The 20,774-nt window shown below is 43.9% G+C and overlaps 1 long non-coding RNA gene across 1 annotated transcript in view; it reads left to right on the forward strand.

The window, feature by feature from the left end:
• Nucleotides 1-296: 296 nt before the first annotated feature.
• Nucleotides 297-20,774, forward strand: part of LOC109496496 — a 353,319-nt gene continuing 332,841 nt past the window's right edge. Inside the window, exon 1 of the long non-coding RNA XR_006594750.1 lies at nucleotides 297-1,787. This is a non-coding gene — a long non-coding RNA (uncharacterized LOC109496496). The remainder of the gene's footprint in view (nucleotides 1,788-20,774) is intronic.

Raw genomic sequence — 20,774 nt, forward strand, 5'->3', positions numbered from 1 at the left:
TGCCTGGATGGGATTATTTTTTTCTTCTCTCTCCTTCTTTCTGGAAATTTCTGGTACTTCTCATGGTTAAAGCAATGAAGGAGAATGTTTGTAATGCAACTTCAAGAAAGGATGGAGATGATGAGGTATACAAGGTAGTCTACCAGGAAGTTAACCTTTACAAGGCAAGATGTCAAATTGTTTCTTTAAAATCCACCCATGTGGCGCGTGGGAGGCTCAGTGGGTTAAGCATCTGACTTCAGCTCAGGTCATGATCTCAGGGTTTGTGGGTTTGAGCCCCACGTCAGACTCTGTGCTGACAGCTCAGAAGCCTGAAGTCTGCTTCAGATTCTGTGTCTCCCTATCTCTCTGCCCTCCCCCACTCACAGTCTGTCTCTGTCTCTCAAAAATGAATAAACATTATAATAAAATAATGAAATAATCCACCCAGAGCCCAGCCACTACGGTGGTGTCTTTTCCACCTACTATCCCTACTTTCGTCCTCATGGTTTGAAGCTCCTTGCTTCCTAGGAGCAGAACTGGTAGGAAAGATAGTGACTACTGAGTCACAAAGAGGTGGTGTCAGGGTGGAGGAGAAGGAGATGAAAGGAAAGAGGGAGGTCTTGAAGTGGGAAACGGCTGTGAAGGAGAGGGGCTGCAGCTAAAGTCCTGGTTTTGTGGGGAAGTTCTATGAATCTCTAGTGAGAGAGATTCAGCTGCAAAATGTATGGGGGCACATTACAGGGATGGAACACTATCCAAAACTTAGCATCCTTTGGACTCAGCAGAGGTTAAAAAAATTATGAAACGCTCTTAGAGGTTCGTGTGTGTGTGTGTGTGTGTGTGTGTGTGTGTGTGTGTGTTGGCCTCGTTTAAGGAGGGAAGAGCAACAAGTGCCTGAATCTCCCCCCCACCCCCAAGGAAGCTGGGAAGTGAGCAGAGCCCAATGGATGGAACGAACAGCTGATCAGTTTCTCTTTTCTTTGTAAATGATTGTCCTCCTCTCTCCTTCAAGACCAGAGTTTCATATACAGTCACTCAGTGGCTGTCCTGTGAAGGATTAGTGTCTCTCTAGAAAGACATTGTACCTGAGTTGTTACACTCATAGCCTTGGGGTCAGACAGAGCTCAGCTTGGTTCTCTTCTCCAGCACACACTACTAATGTGACCTGTATTACTGCCGTGACCTCCAGCATGTTATTTCTCCTCACACGTAGTAAGCTCTCCTCACACGTGGACAATGGTGATGCAGACTCCTATTATTTTTGCTGAGTTTACTCGTGTGGGATTTTGGGAACTTGGGTCTGAGGGTCAAGTTTTTTTCTTTGAAAAAACAAAAAACTTACTGAAATAGAGACTTAAATATTCAGGATAAGAGCCCCAGCTTTGCTATTGCTTGAGTAAGAGCGCAAGAGTCACCTCACTGGGCTGTGCTTTGCTCTCTGTAACTGCACGGTGTGTCTGTGTGTGGGGGAGGGGGGCGGGTAGGCGTATCAAAACAAGTGATGCTCCCCCATCTCTCAGGATTGTATTAGAACCTGGGTGGGCTGTAGCTTTGTTAATTCTTGCTGGGAATAATGGGTGGGATAGTGTGTCAGAGGACAGGGTCTGGAGGGGGGGAAAGAGAGGAGAAGAGACGTTTCCAACCACCAGGTGTTGCGAGTAACATCACCTCCGTTTCTCCACTCCTTAGGTGGTTCAGGGCAAGAGGTGAGGCAGCACGTGCTGCCATAACATCTCAGCCTCCATGTGAGGGACATCTCTCCCAGCCTCTGTGTTTTTCTTCAGGACCTGAGACCTGCCACACCGGTGAGATTCTCTCCTAAGCCCCACTCAGAACTTTGTGCAAGCAAAGGTATTTAAATTCATCTGTTCTGATTCAGAGCCGTGAAAAATCATTTTGTGTGCTGAGATCAGAGAGGGAAGAAAAACTTCGTGCATTGTTTCTTTTCGATCTATGGAGTCATGAGATGGCTTCTATAATTCTAGAAATTGTGACAAGGCATCCATAAAGATGAGGCAGAATCCCCAGGCAGCAGTTACCGTAGCTTAAAGCAACATTATTTACTCTCCATTCATGGAAGTGTGGCAGCATTTAAGGACTTTATTTAATTCCTTCATCACAGGAGCAAATGAGCAATCTGCAAGCCGGGCAAGTGGAGGCCTGGAACCTCAGGCGTCTCCCTGAGACTGAGGCTCAGGTATGCCTGGCTTTTCGGGCTTTGTCCACAGTTACTTTGTGCCCTTACGAAGAGTGAGTGAGTCCGTTTAATTTACATTTAAAGCTCTTTCAGCGTAAAGCCAGATTCCTACAAAAATGTTCTGACTTAATTCAACTCCATTCCTTTCAAATTAATTCATTTAAAAGAACATATGTTGAGCAACAGTTGGTACCATGTATAAAAATGAACTGGGCCAATGCTCTGTGCAAAGCTAAGCGGATATCGGCAATCGCTGTTAACAGTGGGGTGACCCACTGTTAACAGTGGGGTGAAGGCAGCACTGGAATTCACAGATGCCTCAGCTCTTTCACTGACCAGATGTGGCCAGTTCGTTTCCGTTTTCCTTGTTTTCCTTCTCAGCTCCTTCCTTTGCCTGATAACTGACACACTCATTTATTCAGCCAATATTTTTTTTTTAATTTTTTTTTCAACGTTTTTTAATTTATTTTTGGGACAGAGAGCGACAGAGCATGAACGGGGGAGGGGCAGAGAGAGAGGGAGACACAGAATCGGAAACAGGCTCCAGGCTCCGAGCCATCAGCCCAGAGCCCTACGCGGGGCTCGAACTCACGGACCGTGAGATCGTGACCTGGCTGAAGTCGGACGCTTAACCGACTGCGCCACCCAGGCGCCCCATTTATTCAGCCAATATTAAGGACCTGAGTGTAGGCCCAGCAGAGAGGCAGCTCGGGGAGGAAAGCTGATTGTTCTCCTCCGTCTGCAGAGCTTATCTGATAACATCAAGGAGCTCAGCTAGAGAGCCCGGTGGTGGGCTGTGAACACAGGCAAGCTGACAGCTCCCTCAGCTCCAGTTCCTCATCTTCACGTGGAAATAATCATCATATGTACTTCACATGGTGGTGAGGACTGGAGGAACTCATGTGTATCAAAGATTCAGTGTATTTTTCTGGCACACAGCAGGGGCTCAAGAGTTGCTCTCTGTCATCACCATCATTGTGGCCTATTTTAGATTAGAAATTCCTAGAGGTCAATGACATTTACATTTTATGGATGATGAACAGCTTCCAACACCTGTTAACAAGCAATTTGTATCAATAAGTACCAAATACTAAAGAATAAAATACTAATAAAAATGCTAAAAGTTAAGTGTTTTAGATCTCTGCCCCAAGCCTCTGCCTGTAAGGAAGACTGTATGTAGTTAGCTTCATCCGTATCATCCTTCACAGCAGCAAGCTGGGCCTGGTAAACAGGAGAAGGAAGGAAGGAAGAAGCTACGAGGGGTTGCATGGTAAGGAGCACAGCCAGAGCCAGCCTCGAGAGAGCCCAGGGAGGGTTCTGCACACCTGGTTTGGGAAGGAGCATGGGGGAAACCCTGACCTTGAAGAAGGAGAGGAAAAGACTGGGGCCTAGCCCCCTTGTGTTAGGCAGGAGGGGAGAGACAGAATGAGAGAGAGAAGAGGAGGGAGTGAAGAAAGCCTGGAGGGCAGCACTGGCTTCCTGGGCCTGCAAGGGTGAGTCACGCAAGGCCCTGGGCTCAGAAGGGCCCCGCACTCTGTTCACGCTCTCCTGTCAGCCTCTGAAAACTCTTGATAGTTTTTGCACAAGGGATCCCACATTTTCACTTTGCACTGGGCACGACAAATTAGCTGGTTCTGCCTCAGGGAGATATTGGTGGAAGTTTTCCTGTGCGAGGTGAGAGTAATCTCTTTTCAGTGTCTTCTTGAGATTTGAAGATCTTTCAGTTATTTTGAGGGGGGACAGTATTCAGTTGTGGATCCTTTGACCGAAACTCTAGATTGGGCTGGGCGTCAAGGTGGTTCAGCTTTGTCCATAACAGAAGAGCTGCTCTCCTCCACCCTGTGGTAGGAGTCCTCGGCACCTGCCCAGCCCAGTTCCTGTGCAAAACCACGGGAAGCATGCAGGCAACCTCCACAGTGTGCTCCCTGCATCAGGCTCGCTGCGTCATGTCCTTATTCTGGCAAAATGTTTCATGCAGAAAAAGCTCCAGGCGTTCCTTGGTGATAGTGGTAGTGGGGGTTAAGTAAAGAAAACAGTACTCCTTGAAATGGTGTGCAGGACATGGAGAACTTCTCGCCAAAGAGAGGTTCATACTTGGGAAGCCACGCACTTCCGCTTCTGGTTGGATTTTGTGCACAGCCGCTTTTTTTTTTCCTGCCGCTTACATTCCGCCAGAAAGGCACCGTGTAGAGAGGATGAAGCACTGTGAGTTCAGCCCATTATCAAATGGTTTCAAGGGTCATTTTGATCTTGTCAGGATCAGCAGGCTTCCTTTCAGCGGACCTAAAAAGGCTGACAGAAACAATAAATGGGCAATTTTGAAACTCTTTGTCAGAGTTGTACTTTGGGGACAAACTCTGCCATAAATACTGATTTCTAGTCCCCCCTCCATGTACCCACCATTTTCAGATATGATGCCCCCCCCCCTTCCCTGACCACCACATAGTCATCAACTTATCTTGCCAACATTGTGGCAGTGAGTGATGTGCGGCTGCTTGTCTATCTGCTCTGTAGTACTTACACTACAAGGAACCAAACATGATGTATACCTCACGGCATACATTCGTCTCTAATTTAGTGCCCACATATCTGTAATAGTTGTATTGAACTGAAGCTGAGAAAAATCACCCTTGCCACCCTCCATTTTTAGGGAGTCTGTGATAGGTTGGAGGATTACCCTATCGATCACTAGTCAGGAATGATTACCTCTCACCCTCCTCTGCCTCATCAATAAATGGCCCCAAATTTCAATTCCAGGAGACACATTCAAAACAGGAATGTCTGGAGCTGTGAACAGAATTATAAATACAACAGAATCTAAAAGAAAGCATTCATACCCAACAGACAGATTATAGGATATGCCACACCCTGTAAAGGATTTAGACTTTTATGAGTATTAACACTGTTTCCATGGAAGATTGTTCCTTTCATGGAAATTATAATTCCTGTTATTTCTTGATACTGACAATGAAAATTACATATATTTTCTTCAGACTAAGAAAATACATATATTTTCTTAGTATTTTAACTAAGTAGTGAAATAAGGCAGCAAGTAGTTCTAAATGGGCTTCAAAGAGACTTTTTAGATCTGGATGTCTTCACGAAGAGATTCTTGGTGCTTTGTTTAAATGCCCCAACTCTAGAGCTGAACCTGGTCCAAATGGCCTGAAATACCATCAACCCCTTAATAGCAAGGCGAATTTGGCATGAAAAACTGGTAGTAAAGAACACTTTAAAAAACAGTAAAAATCTATACTACAGGTATTATAGCAAGACCAACAGATGTGAAATTAAGGGGGAAGGAGGCAGAAAATCCATGCAACATGGATGCTTCTCATCTGAACTAAAGACACTGGTATGAGTCAGTGTTTTTAAGCTGTGTTTGGTAGATTGCTGGCTTCACAGAATCTTAATATGAATTATGTTAAAAATAATGAAAAGAGCTCTGTAGTAAGATAAAGTAAGATTCTCTGAGCTAACAAAGCCAAAAAGAATGTCTTATTGTAGGAATTCTCAATGCTTTTAATTTGCTAAACGGTCTCGTCAATATACAAGAGTGAAGGGCGAACATAATACAGAACACTTCCCAAACTCGTTGCAACTTAGAAAGATTTCCTGAGAAACATTTCAAGGGATTCGAGTTTCGGGACCCTTGGGGGAAGCTTCTGTCTTGGTTCTGGGGGAATGTTTGGAGGCATCAGTGGTGAGCCGGGCAGTGTGTGGCCCACAGCATCGTGGCTGCATTGAAGCGCTCAGTGGTCTAGGACCCAAGGCCATCCGGGCTGGCACTGGGGGAAACCATCACTTTCCCCTTTCCTCGTGAGTCTCCTTTATGAAGTTCAGAAATCAATCCACAGTGATTCAGCAGGAGGAAGCATAGGCTACAGCTCTAAAATATCAGGTTAATTTGTTTGTGTTCTTTGAAGTTTGAGATCTTTGAAGTTCTGTTTTCCCTTGAGAGGTGAAGATGAGAAAAACAAATGTCAAATGTCTTCATATGCTGTGAAAAGAAAGTACAATTAACAACCATGCAGTTTTCCCCAAATGCCTTAGCTAGGGTGCTGGGGCAGAAGTGTCTACAAACTTGGACTCCGCCGGGGTTTTCCTGGGGCGATACGCCCCTGGGATCCAGGAATGCTAGAATCCTGCTTTGCCAGTCACTTTCCCCCTGCCCTCCCCTGTGAGGTTCTGGAAAGGATTATTTACCCAAGGAACAAGAACATGCTCGAAGCTATCACTTTATCTATAGCTGTTTGACTGTTGAGCTCTGACAGACTTTGGATCCAAGTGGGACCTTGTGGTTCCATTTTTCCTTCACAACTTTAAATCCCAGTATCTACTGTTGTCCAGCTACCAGGAGCAGAAGTTGAGGAGGAAGGGGCAGCAAAATGGCTAGAGAATAAGCCTGAGTCAGTGTACCCACCAGCTGCCAGCCTGGAGAAGAAGGAAAAGCAAGAGGGAAGGTTGACAGGTCAGCATCAAGCCTCTAAAAAATAGGCCCTGACAACAAGCCTAGTTCCATCAGATGAAATAACTAAGAGGTGGGTTGTCTTAGTCTGTTTTGGCTGCTCTAACATAATACTACACCTTGGGTAGCTTTAAACAACAAAAAAGCTATTTCTCACAGTTCTAAATGCTGGAAATCTGAGTTCAGGGTTCCTGCATGGTTGATTCTGATAAGAGTCCTCCTCTGGGTCACAGACTGCTGACTTCTTGCTGTGTCCTCATGTGGAGGAAGAAGCAAGGGAACTCTCTTGGGTCTTTTTTATAAGGGCACTAGTCTCATTCCCAAGGACTCTGCCCTTATGACCTAATCCCCTCCCCAAAGCCCTGCCTCCTAATACCATCACTCTGGGGATTAGGGTTCGAACATATGAATTTAGGAGGGAGGGGGGCACAATCATTCAAACCATAGCACATTTGGGCCTGTGATGATGAAGAGGGAGAGGATTGGGAGTTGGCAGATTTTGCCCTGGTCATTGCCTGCTTGCTTGGATAAGTCGAGGCCTGCCTCCCGAGCTGACTTCTCCTTTTCATGCAAGCCCCTGAAGCCCCAGCAGGGCCAAGCCACATTCGAACAGTGACCACTACTGCTCACGTTGATCACTAGCCCCATTTGTCTGGAAGAAGAGTCCCTGTATCAAGACTGGGAGATGAGAGGAGATGGGGCTGGGGCCACTCACATCTTCTTTGATTACTGAATGAACCCACATAGATATGCCTCCTGTCCTTTAAAAGGAACTGCATATGCAATTTGGTTGAGCCCCATCAAAGGGTCAGAAATTAGCATGAGCCATTTTCCCCACTCCTTTCCTTCTCTGGCTAGCTCGAACCCTATCTGGAAGAGCTGGTTTTCTCTGAGCCTGGTTTGATTCTTTTCCCAACCCTGGGATCATAGACTCTGTACTGAATAGCATTCTAAAAGGTCAGCTGACCTATATATGCATCCTCGGGCACCTTGAGAATTCCCCAGAGATACAGACCTCTTCTATTTTTTGAAAAAAATCCTGTTAAGAAATACTTTTTTTTTTAATTAATATTTATTTTATTTTTGAGAGAGAGAGGGAGAGAGAGGCAGAGCATGAGCAGGGTAGGGGCAGAGAAAGAGGGAGATACAGAACCCAAAGCAGGCTCCAGGTTCTGAGCTGTCACCACACAGCCTGACATGGAGCTCGAACCCACAAACCATGAAACCATGACCTGACTTGAAGTTGGACACGTAACTGATTGAGCCACCTAGGCGCCCCAAGAAATACTTTCTTTTATCTAACCTGCTTTTGCATTGCTCTTTGTGGAGACAGAAAACGCCTGGGTATATCTGCAGTTAAGCCTTCTATATTCTTAAAGATTCTTGGTCTTACTTTCTGTGGGCTAAAAAATCCAGTCTTAACCTCTTTTTCCAAGTCTTATTTTCCTTCCTTTTCACCATATTGTAAGTGTTCCAAGAAAAAATTTCCTTAAATTTGTTAGAATCATCTGGAGACCTTTTTAAACATACCAAATCACACATCACTCTCCAGACTTCCTGAATAAGAATTACAGGGGCCGGAGTGGTTTGGGGTTTGGGAAGGGCTTGCCGTTCTGAAACAGGACCAATAAATTACTGGGATCGTTTTGAAGTGCATGCCTAGCTTAGAGTTCTCCCTTTCTTAGGGGATGGTGGCAACCCTGCCCTTCAGAGGTGGGTCTCTGGCATCTGGGTTAGCACGAACATCAGGGATGCAGGGACATCTCATCCAGACAATGCCAAACAGAGTCTTTCTCCCAGAATTTGGAAATGGAACTTAGAGACAGGAGGTCAGTTTCTGAGGGTGACTAGAAGTATGACATGACAAAAATGGGGACACCAAATTATGACATGAAGATAGGGAGCAGCAGAGAGAGATGGTGCACAGGGAGGAGGTAGAGAAGAAAGCAAAACATTGTAATGACTCTTTAGGCTCTGGTTCCAGTCTCCGATTTTGTGCCTTGGAGTGCCATGAGACAGAGATGTCCTATGCAATGAAATTCTCTCTTTGCCTACCCTTGCTAAAACAGATTTTCATTACCAGACACCCAAAAGGGCCCCACCAAATACAGAACTGACAGCAGAACTGGGAGAGGTGATAAGCTCACAGCCTATGTCTTCTCTCCCCGTTGACTCACTATGGAAGTCTATTTTGCTTTCTTGAGAGGAAACATGTCTCCTTGACTTCTAAAGAATATTTAATTTTCTGCCTAGCCATTTTTACACACCTCAAATGCTGAATGACCTGCCATGGAAAAATCTTCCAAACTGTCCTCATAGAAGAAAATAAACCTTGCTAGTTTTTACTAATGGATGCATTCAACCAACAACATGTAAAGTCAGTACTATTATTGGCCCATTTTACATGTGAGGAAACTAAGGCATAGGAAAGGTAAATAACTTTCCTTAGGTGACAGAGCTGGTAAACTGTTGAGCCAAGACTTGAAGCCAGATTTAACTACAGAGTCCAAGATTCCAGCCACTTTGCTATACCTGCATTGAAACCAAAATTCAATGGTTGAAAGCAAAACTCTTAATGCTACCTAAGAAGTAATGTGAAAATACTCATTTCTTTATCAAGAGAGCTGTCCAGTTTGGACTCTACAGGAAATAGCAAGCAAGGTGGATTAGAGGCAGTTTTCATAGATGAGTCAGGACTTGACCTGAGGTCAGAGAGAGGTAGAGAAGGAGGATGTTGCCATCTTGTCACCCATTTCCTCCTCTAAACAGATCTCTTATTTTCTTCAGATATCCCCTCTGTCCCAAAGTGGCCTATGTGCTAGGGGAGGCTGGCTTCCAAGAAAAGACTTTATTTTTCTAAAACCCACCCCCCTTACCAGTAGTTGAGCATGTGACCCAATTTGGACCAATGAGATGCAAGGAGACACTTTCTGGGGAGCTTAAGAGACAGCTTGGTTTTAAAGACAGAGCTGGAGCCACCAGATCAAATCAACCCCAAGTTCTAGCTGACATCCACACTTTAAGTAATGTTTGTCAGGTTTGACACTATTTTAAGCAAGTTTGAGGTAGATTTTCTGGTACTTGTATAGAAACACTTCCAATTCAGGATTTTCTTTGGAACATTTAGGAACAGAAGCCCAGAGATGTGAATAAACAGCACATTGGTTAAAAAATAATAATAATAATAACAATGCAGAGCCTAGAGAGATAGCATTTCGTTTCCCCCCAAGTGCTTTGTCCTTGGAAACCCAACCATCCCATCCTTTTATTGCCCACTCACTTTTCAGCAGATGTATTTCTTCTTCATTTTGTGTAATTCGATTCATTCTCAGATGTTTGTTCATCTGACCTTCCAGTTGGTATGGTAACAGCCTGCCTGAACTGTGGCATTTATCATTCACTGCAAGTTCTTGTCAAGTCAGTAAGAATTAGGTTTGCCTTCTTTCAAGCAGTCCAGGGGACTAAGTCATTAAGGAGGAAAGGTGGCCCTGTCCCCCCACAAGGGTCAATGCTTGAAATTCTCCTGTTAAAACTCCACCACTTTCCTGTGCTCACATTGATTGAGGTGGTTCCTTCCTTTCTGTGGAGCTCTTGTCTCATAGCCATAGAAGGCAACATTTATTTCCACTCTCCACCCCTGTCATGTTACATTAATAACAGGACACAAATTGAGTGGGCAGTTAGTCAATGGATTTGTAAAAGCCACATTAAAAAATACTGGGAAGGAAATAAAGGGTAATATCTCAGAATAAGAATCAATCATTTAAAATAATATGTACAAAGGTTAACTATGCACTTATAACTCAATTAAAAAGTTCTTGACACCCTGGAGGGTAAAACATTGAGTAGGAGCATGGCTTAAATCCACCGGATACCTACTGCGTGCTGGGCACTATATGAAGCCAGTCAGGCATGTTACTTCATTCAATCTTCACAATGACCCTAGGAAATAGCTATGATTCTTTCCATTTTAGGGAGAAAATGACTAACTTTTCCAAAGTCTCACAGCTGACATCTGGGGGTGGGGTTTAGGATTTGAATGGGGACTTGTAGGACCATTTTATTTGCACTACACTGTGCTTCCTTGAACAAAAGCACAGTGATTATGGGGGCAGACTTGCCTATGAGAATGGCAAAATCTGGCCCTGCCATCCACTCATTGTATGTCTTTTGCTAAATTACCTAACCTTTCTGTGCATCAGTTTCCCCATTTGTAGAATAAGGATAATCCTAGTAGTAGCCTCTAGTGCAGTCCTCAGAATTAAATGAGTGTACATAAAACACTTTGCACAATGCATAAGCATAATGAACTCTCAAATGACGGCTGTTTTTATAATATAGTGACTGCCTGGTAAGTGCTGTCCACTAGTACTTTCTGTGATGATGGAAATGTTCTAGATATGCATTGTTTAATGCTGCAGTCTCTAGCCTCATGTGACTTTTGAGAACTTAAAATGTAGCTAGTGTAACTGAGGAACAGAATTTTTTATTTCATTTCATTTTAATTAATTACAGTTTACATTTAAACAGCCACATGTGCCTAGTGGCTTCCATATTGCACAGCACAGGTATAGAATGTGCCAGATACAGTATGTATGAAAAAGAATAAGATGGGATTCCTGTGGTTTAATGGAGGAACAAGCTGACAAGCAGATGATTAGTAGGCATGGTGATAAGTACTGTAGAGCAGCAGCCATAGACAAAATGCTATGGAGACACCAAGAGCAAGGGACTAATTTGTGCCTGGGGATCAGGGAGAAATTGTGAGAGGCAATGATGGTTGAGCTAGGCTTTGAAGGGTGAGTAAAGATTCACTTTATGCATTCAGCAGATATGTGCTGACAGCCTCCTCTGGGCCAAGCACCAGGTTTGAGAGACTGTACAACTGTCAAATGAGAGGTAAAGGTAAGGGTGCAAAGGAGACAACTGTGTGGGTTAGACTCTTTGAGGAGGTCCTGTTGGACAAAAGGTAGAACTTGAACCATCCCTTGAATCACAGATAGGATTTGGATGATGCCGGGAGCTAAGGGAGCGCATCCCAGGTAAGAAGAACAGCATGAGTACAGAGGGGACGGTGGGGCGAGTACCACCACTAGAGCAGCCTAACTGAGAGATAGAACACGACTGGAGGGCAGCTATGGTGAGGTCCTATGGGGGATGCGGGATAAGCGGGGCAGGGTATGAAGCGGGCTATGAATGGTGGTTGATGAGCTCTTACCTTTATGCCACTGGAGATTTGGGAGTCACATGTGATAAGTTGTATGAAGTTGTCTGACAGATGGACTCCAAGCGCTTCTGAAAAACAGAGGCAGAAGCTTCATTTGGGAAGTTCCCCCACCTGCCCACAACTGCCACCCCCAGAAAGGCGGTGTTCAGTTTCATGGTATTCTGGCTGCCTGCATCCATTCCCTTCCATTGCCTCCCTCGTCTCCCCCCATGTCCCTTTTGGGGGGTGGGGGGTTCTGAGCCAGGTGGTCTCTCCAGGGTGTACTTCCATCTGCAGGGAGAATCAGGCACTGCCCCTGGACTTGAGCATTTGGTGCCCTGGAGGGGACAGTGGGAGGTCAGAACATTGCTGTTTTGCATCGTGGCAAGAGCAGTAATGCACAGGCAGCATGTCCTCACTACACAGTGGCAGCAGGGCTGCGGCCCTGGCTGTTCTGGGTCTGACTCTCCAGCTTCCTGCAATTCTGATATACTTCCACTGAGTCTCTTTTCACTTCAGATTGTCAGAATCAGGGTAGGTTGCTTACGGCCAAGAACCCTGGTTGACCCATTTTAATAATAATGCAAACTCCTGCAAGTGGAAATGCTTGGTAGTGGCCCCTGCTCTGCCCTAACCTGTCATCTCCGGAAAGTCCTCCACCCCTGGGCCTCATTCTCTTGTCTCCCTAACGAGAGACCCACACTGGTACTTCTTTTTAATTTTTTAATTTTATTTTTAATTTTTTTAAATTTACATCTAAATTAGTTAGCATCTAGTGCAACAATGATTTCAGGAGTAGATTCCTTAGTGCCCCTTACCCATTTAGCCCATTCCCCCTCCCACAGCCCCTCCAGTAAACCTCAGTTTGTTCTCCATATTTATGAGTCTCTTCTGTTTTGTCCCCCTCCCTGTTTTTATATTATTTTTGTTTCCCTTCCCTTATGTTCATCTGTTTTTTCTCTTAAAGTCCTCATATGAGTGAAGTCATATGATTTTTGTCTTTCTCTGACTGACTAGTTTCACTTAGCATAATATCCTCCAGTTCCATCCAGTTGCAAATGGCAACACTTCATTCTTTTTGATTGCCAAGTAATACTCCATTATATATATATATATATATATATATATATATATATATATACACACACACACATCATATATACATATATACACATTGTGTATATGTATATATATATATATATACACAATGTGTGTATATATATATATATATATATACACACACACACATCATATATACATATATACACATTGTGTATATATATATATCACATCAAAGCAGGAAAGAATATCCAATGGAATTGCTCGTCAGCAAGTGGTGCTGGGAAAACTGGACAGCAGCATGCCGAAGAATGAACCTGGACCACTTTCTTACACCACACGCAATAATAGACTCAAAATGGATGAAAGACATCAGTGTAAGACAGGAAGCCATCAAAATCCTCGAGGAGCAGGCAAAAACCTCTTTGATCTTTGCCGCAGCAACTTCTTACACACTGGTACTTCTAAGGGAGTTTTTGAGCAAACATTCAGCCACACCCTGGGCCAAGGCAACAGAAACAGAAGGCAATGTGGCTACAAGACATATTTTACAAACAGGTAGAGTTGATGGCTGATTGCACAGAGAATGCAAAGCGGAGACAGCAAAAGACGGCTCTGTGATAGAACCGGAAGGAAAAAAAATTGTTATAAAATCACCCAAAGCCACTTTCGCCATTCTGAGTTGTTGTATCCATTTGACCAAAAAATCAGAGTTTAAAAATATCCTCTTGCTCTGCCTTCTTCGTTAATCCCCTTGGAACAAGCTCCTCCCATAACTATGTAAATCCATCCACAGCTGTATAACTCACTGCTAATGGACTGAGTCCCTGCTGTGATCTGAACTTCAGAGCTGGTGGAAGGGCATCTGGAACAAACAGTCCAAGCAGGGCTTGGAGATGTGTCCTGCTGGACCCAGCAAGTGACAGTCTGTTCCAGATGCACCTGTCTGCTACTTTTCTGTTCCTCACACACAGCAGACCTTTGGTGCAGCTGTTCTCCCTTTTTGCAAGGACTTGGAGGCTACTGTCTGGCATTACAGATCTAATCCACCTTTCAAATATAAGCTCACACGGTTCGCTGAGTAAGTGTATATTGAGCCAGGCTCAGTAACAGCAAGGCAAAGATAAAAGGACACAGGACCCAGTCTCAAGGAGCTCCCCTCAGCTGGGCCTGGGTGTTGTCTCCAAGTTCCCACCTGGTCATTCATTTTGTCTGTAAATGCACTGTGGGCCAACTCCTGAGGACGGGGACACTTTCCGTATTCTTCACAATGCCTGTGCACCCAGAGGGGGTGCTCAAATGTACACACTGAGAATCCCACTTTGCATTGTGTGGAGTGAAAGCCTGATAGTATAGTAGTGAAGGGAGCTCTCCATGGAAGTACACAAATTGGATTCAAACCCCCCCTCCAACTTGGTTCTGTGATTTACCAAGAGGGTGACTGGAGAAGCTATTTAACCTCTACAGGCCTCAGTTTTCTCATCTGTAAAATGGAGGATAGGTAATAATGGCATCTATTACTTGACGTTAAAGCAATTTGTTGCACTTGGCTTATAGAATGGTCTCAGTGTACATGGTTGCTGCTTTTTTTTTTTTTTTTCTTGATTAGAGAGCTTCCAAGAGGCAGGACATAATTCAAAGGGACAGCTGCCTGCCTGCCCCTTTTCTTTCCCACTTTCCTTTTTTCTCTTCTTTTTCACCCTTCCTTCCTTTCATTTAAAAATTTTTTCCTCCCTGTGTCTTTCTCTGCTTCTCTCCCATTCTCTCTCTCTTACTCCCCTCCACCTCTATCAGAATAAGGGAAAAATTATTTGTTATAAATCATATTTGAATACAAACACTATTGAGCAGACAGACTCAGTGAGTTAAATCTAGACAGTGTCCTGTTTCCTAAGAAGACAGACCTTATTTTTCTCCTTCTCATGAAGATGAGGCCCTTTTGTGAGGTACCTTTTGTGCAGTCAATTTACTCAGAATTCCCCACCAGTCCAGACCCACTGAGGAACCTGACCCAAAAGCAGTGGAAAGAGAACAAAGCACAAATACGTTTTTTTTTTTTTTCTTTTCCGGAATTGCTGACTGATTTCCTGGCAGTGGTATGCTGGCTCTCCAAGAGAAAAAAAACACACAAAAGAACGAGAAAGAAAAAGCAAAAGAAAGCCCCAAGTGCTTACCAATCTTTGTGGTATAAGTACTCCCATCATGGTTGAATTCAAGCTTCTAGCATAAAATCATAGAACACAAAGTAGGGCGAGATGCACACTGTCCCCTCTCAGGAGGCACTCTGGTGCATGCATGCCCCTGAATGCCACTGTTGGAAACATGCAGACACAGCCCCAGTGCATGGGCCTGTCCACTCCCCTCCCACACGGAGGGGCCTGGTCCTAGCCCACAGCACTGCATTTTAGCCAGATTTCTTGCCTCTGTTGTCCATCCCGACGTCCATCTGCCTAACATCCTTCTGCAACCCAGATCAGAATATGACTTCCCTGCTATGTACTCCCCAGGGGCTCATCTCACCCACCCCCCCCCAGCCTTCCACCACTTCCTTCACTCTTCCCTGGAGCTACTCCAGGCCTCTTGTCTTGATGCAAACCCTGTGACATCTCCATGACTTTGCTCACATCTAACTTGCTGCTTGCAATGCTGTTCTCAGAGATCCATTCCTGCTCCTTTGTCTGCCTGGTGAATTGCACTCATCTCCAAGCTAGCTAGGATGGATGCCTATCCCCACTTGCCATTCAGACCCTCTATCCTAAACTACACGGCATCAGTCACTCCCTTCTCAGAGTCCCCTTGACACTTTTCTTTCCTATTCTGTGGTGAGACATGAACCGATTTCTTTTATCTCCAGATACTAAGATAGTGAGGAGGCTATGGGCCCAGTAGTATTCATTCATTCATTCATTCATTCATATATGCATTAAACAAATATTATGGAGTGCCAAGCATTGTCCTGGGAGGAACTAGAGTAGAGTAGAGAATGAGACAGATACCCCTCTTCTCTGGTAGAGTTCATAGCATACTTTGTATAAGCATGGAAGAAAGAGACAAAGATAAATATATAATTGCAAATATGTTCGATGAAGAAAAAACAGGATATCATGAAAGAAAGTCCCACCCGTGAAAGGTTTTTAAGTTTTCAAGAAACCTGGAATATAACTTTTTAAGTGATGGGGGCCTGACTCAGCACACGAGGCATCATGACATGAATTGTGTTGTGTGGCAGGCCCCCAACTTGCTGGCTTATCAGTCAGAGCAAGAGTGGTGCAGTGTTTGTGTCTGTGGCACACTACACTACATTTCCAAGTCAGCTCTGGTGTCAGGGGTTTTAGCTGAGATGCCCCAAATGGGGGAAGGGGAAAATGAGCATATGCAGCACAGGCTTCTGAGAGAAAGTTGGAGAAAGCAGAGAGAAATGTGCACGAGAGCCAGGCAGGCTGCCGAATAAGCACGCTGTTTGTGTGGGGCTCCCTCTCTGTCCCTTCCCCACCCAGATGATGGGGAGAAGGCTGCCTGGGCTGGAAGGGCTTCTCTTTATTAAAAAGGAGCAGGCGAGGGGGGATGGTTGAGCTGTGTTTTATATCTTTGTATCTCTATTAATTTCTTAAAACAGTATCTCCAGTGATAGAAAATTCAAATACAATAGACTTAAGGGAAGAACAAAGAAAGGATGAATTGATTCATATAATTAAAAAATCTGTAGTTACACCCAATGCCCAGATCTTTGTTTTTAATACTATTCTCCAATAAAATGAACTATGCTCCATGGAGAAATGACTAATTCCAGTACTGAGGCAGAAAGTATACAGTAATGAGCGGAGCACCTTATAGTGCAAAAAGTAAGAAAGTGCTCAAAACTCAAAACACACACACACACACACACACACACACACACACACACACAGTCAAGGATGCGGAATATCAAAGGGACATAGCAGCCAGCTGAAAAAACACGTTAAAAGTCAAAGCTGACAGAATTTGAGAAGTATTGAATTAAAAACCAAAGTGTAAAATGAGCCCATACCAATCATCATAAATAAGTAATTGAATAACTAAATAAAGGAGGGAGAAGAGACAAATCTATGCAGTATTCCAGCGTATGTAGATACTCCATCCACAGTAGGTAGGGCATATTGCCTCATGCCGTAAGTGTGGGCTGCACAAAACACTTCCTTCCAAAAAGTACAATATGGAAAGGGGAGAAGAGTAGCTAATTTACAGTGGAGAAACCTAAAAACATTACTTGACCCAGGTAATTAAGATTGGCGTCAACAATGATAAGTCACGTTGACAGCATGTACCCTTGATAAGATGTAGTAAAAATGGCACTTTCCTATGTGGTCCTCCTCCCCAAAACCCATATCCAAGTCTACTCATATGAAAAACATCAGCAACCCAACTGAGGAACATTCTACAAAACACCTGCCTAGTTTTCCTCACAACTGTCAAGGTCACCAAAAACAAGCCAAGTCTGAGAAACTGCCTTAATCCAGAGAACCCAAAGGAGACATGATTAAATGTAAAGTGATATCCTGGAGAGAATGCTGGAGCAGAAAAGGGACAATGAGTAAAAACCAAGTAACGCCCAATGAAACAGGGACTTTAGGTAAAAATGTACAATATGGGCTTTAGTGTAATGTATCATACTACTGTAGGATGTTAATAATAGAAGAAACTGGGTGTGGCGTATATGGCAATACTCTGGACTATGCTCACCACTTATCTGTAAACCTCAAACTATTATGAAATTAAAAGTTTATTAAGAAATGTTTTTAAGTCCATAGCTCACCAACTCCAGATATGGCTAAAGATAGGATCTCACATGATGTTAACCAGAACTTTCTCTCCAGCTTTCAGATGTTTTGGCTTAGCTTGCAGGCAGCCTCCCTTCATTCACTGGAACCCTAACAAGTCCAGACCTATATGATCCTAGTGGAAAAGAAATTCTCTTCCTAATAATTTCAACCAAAGATTTCAGATGGCATGTGCCCATCCCAGAATCATCCAGTGTGATCAGGGGGATGTGGGACTCTTACTGACCAGGTTTAGGTCACATGCTGACCTCTGGAGCTAGAGCACAATGAGTTCAACCCCATCCAAAAGGCTGAGAGCAAAGATAGCTTGTTACTTAAACAAAGTAGGTGTTCAGTCTGGTACTGTGTGCTGAGGGGAGACCAGCTGCTCCCCCTCCACTCATGATCTACTCTCCAGGCCTCTAGGAATTTTCCAGGTTCTATTGAGGAGTGAGACAACATCTTGGCAAATGGGCAGATCTGTGTACCAGGCCACCTTGATGATTTCTGGCCAGCCTATAAGTGGGCCAGCCTTGGTCAATGGCCACCTCTACTCTAACCAGTGGCTCCTAGGAGGAACTACTTACCTAAGCTATAGACAGGGTAGTTTCAGCAAAAGAAGAAAGGCAAGACAAATGCTAGGATTGGAAAGTCCTAGAAAATGCCTCACACAGATTTTTGGTGGGGAAAAATTTTATGTTTTGTGTGTCCTCATTTGCTCCTAATTGAGGAGCTTCTAATTCATGTAATTATCTGATTCTAAAGATAATGCCACTTGGTATATACCTTTTCCATCCAATACCTTGGTACGAAAGTGCTGCTTTAGCTTTTGCTGCCTTCCATTGAATTTTAGTCTCTGTACTTTAGCCGTAGTATATATAAGGTACAACACAAAAGGCTTCTTTTATGAAGCGTTGTCACCAACATGTCAGCCCAGTGTCAAAGTGGCTCCAGGGAGAAAGATGGAAATAGACTGGTTCCATCTATGCACGCTGGAAGCGTACATTAAAACCTCCCATTATTAATCTCTTTGTAAAATATTTCTTCAAGAGTTGTGCATTGCAAAATACAATATAACGTTCATATCAAGTGATATAGGAATTGCTTTAAGCAAAACTTGTTGTACTCTGTATAATGAATACTGCAATAAAAATACATATTCATTTCCTGATCACAAATCATAGCAATTTAAGCCATCTTCTCCCTAACGTTAGTGTTTGGAGGGAAAAATGTATGTGTGGGCCCTTCCCCCTTGAACAGAGGCACATTCTTCTATGGGAGGAAGCCTGTCTATGTGCCATATTGCATGGAGCTTGTTTATTTTTAAATCTTTCTCATGAGGGTTCGGGAAGTGGTGGTGAGGCCATCATTGGAAACACAACCAAGGAAGCAGTGCAGTAGGAAAGGAATCTACTTTTTTTTTTAATTTTTTTTTCAACGTTTATTTATTTTTGGGACAGAGAGAGACAGAGCATGAACGGGCGAGGGGCAGAGAGAGAGGGAGACACAGAATCGGAAACAGGCTCCAGGCTCTGAACCATCAGCCCAGAGCCCAACGCGGGGCTCGAACTCATGGACCGCGAGATCGTGACCTGGCTGAAGTCGGACGCTTAACCGACTGTGCCACCCAGGCGCCCCAGGAATCTACTTTTAAAATATGAGTTTGTTCAAGTTGTCTTATAACATACTACCTTGAATACATCTTTTTAGTCTTGAGTTTAAAGGATAGAAAATCCGGGGTGCCTGGGTGGCTCAGTCACTTAAGGGTCAGACTTTGGCTCAGGTCATGATCTCGCGGTTTGTGAGTTCGAGCCCTGCATTGGGCTCTGTGCTGGCAGCTCAGAGCCTGGAGCCTGCTTCAGATTCTGTGTTTCCCCCTCTCTTTCTGCCCCTCCCCCACTTGTGCTCTGTCTCTCTCTATCAAAAATAAATAAATGTAAAAAAAAAAAAATTAAAGGATAGAAAAATCCAAGCCATGAAGGTAGTTTATATTTTCTTAAGTGCTAAACTTTACTTGTTGGGTATTGTTGAAACACAGTTTAAATGACATTATGGTGTGTATCAAATAAGAGGAACTTTTGAGGTCACTCCAGGATTAGAAGAGCAGTGAGGAACACTGACGTTTTTTCTTTTTACCAAGGGAGCAAATAAATGCCAATGACCTCCATCTGTGACCACTGTACCTTCTGGCCATGTCCTCCGAGGATTTGGACAGACCACAAACCTTCACTGGTGTTAGCATGTGACGTGTTCAAAGCATGTCTTCCTATCACCAGAGGTTCCATTTGTCTGGTATCCTAGGGATCTGTATGTGCCCCTCCCATTTTTTTTTCTCTTTCCAGATCTGAGAGGAACCCTTCTAAGCATATAACAAACATTTGCTCAGTTGTTTCTCTCCTGAGCTTTAGCATGGGGCCTGATACGTGTTTGGTTCTCATAAATATTTGCTAAGTGGGTGAATAAACAACCTACGAGGTTAGGACTATTCTTTGTTTTTCAGGGCTGTGGGAAGATTCACACAGTTATATCTCTCATGTCCTACCTATGCCACCTGTAACAAATTCTCTCATTTGACTCTCCTGTGTCCTACAAGTGGTTTTCAGGATGAAACTCAAGTACATAGATTTTAAGGTGATTTAGAACACATTGAATTAAATAGCAGCTATTGCCCCATTATTATTGGCAGCTTGGAGTTGTGAACAGTTCAACACATTGAATCCGAATGCAACCTAAGAAGTGTATTTTCTGAGAGGCATGGTGTCTGCCCATAATACCTGTTTGCCCAGGGGAGTTAGGATGTTTGCTCTACAGGCAACCTGAGAGATGATTTAGATACAGACTGGCCTCCTGGCCCCAGTTTGACCCTAAATTGCCTACAGAATTACTTCTAAAATGTGGGCTTTTGCCTGTGAGTGACTTCCTGTTGTCCATAGTATAAACAATAAAGTCTAAAATATGGCCTACAAAGTCTTCTTGATGAACCACGTGGTCAGCCTTTCTACATCCATCCCATTCCTACCCCTTGTGCAACAGCTACGTGGGTTATAAAGACTGGCTGTTCAGTTT

Source organism: Felis catus, chromosome A2, assembly GCF_018350175.1.
Source record: "Felis catus isolate Fca126 chromosome A2, F.catus_Fca126_mat1.0, whole genome shotgun sequence".
Classification (NCBI taxonomy): Eukaryota; Metazoa; Chordata; class Mammalia; order Carnivora; family Felidae; genus Felis; species Felis catus.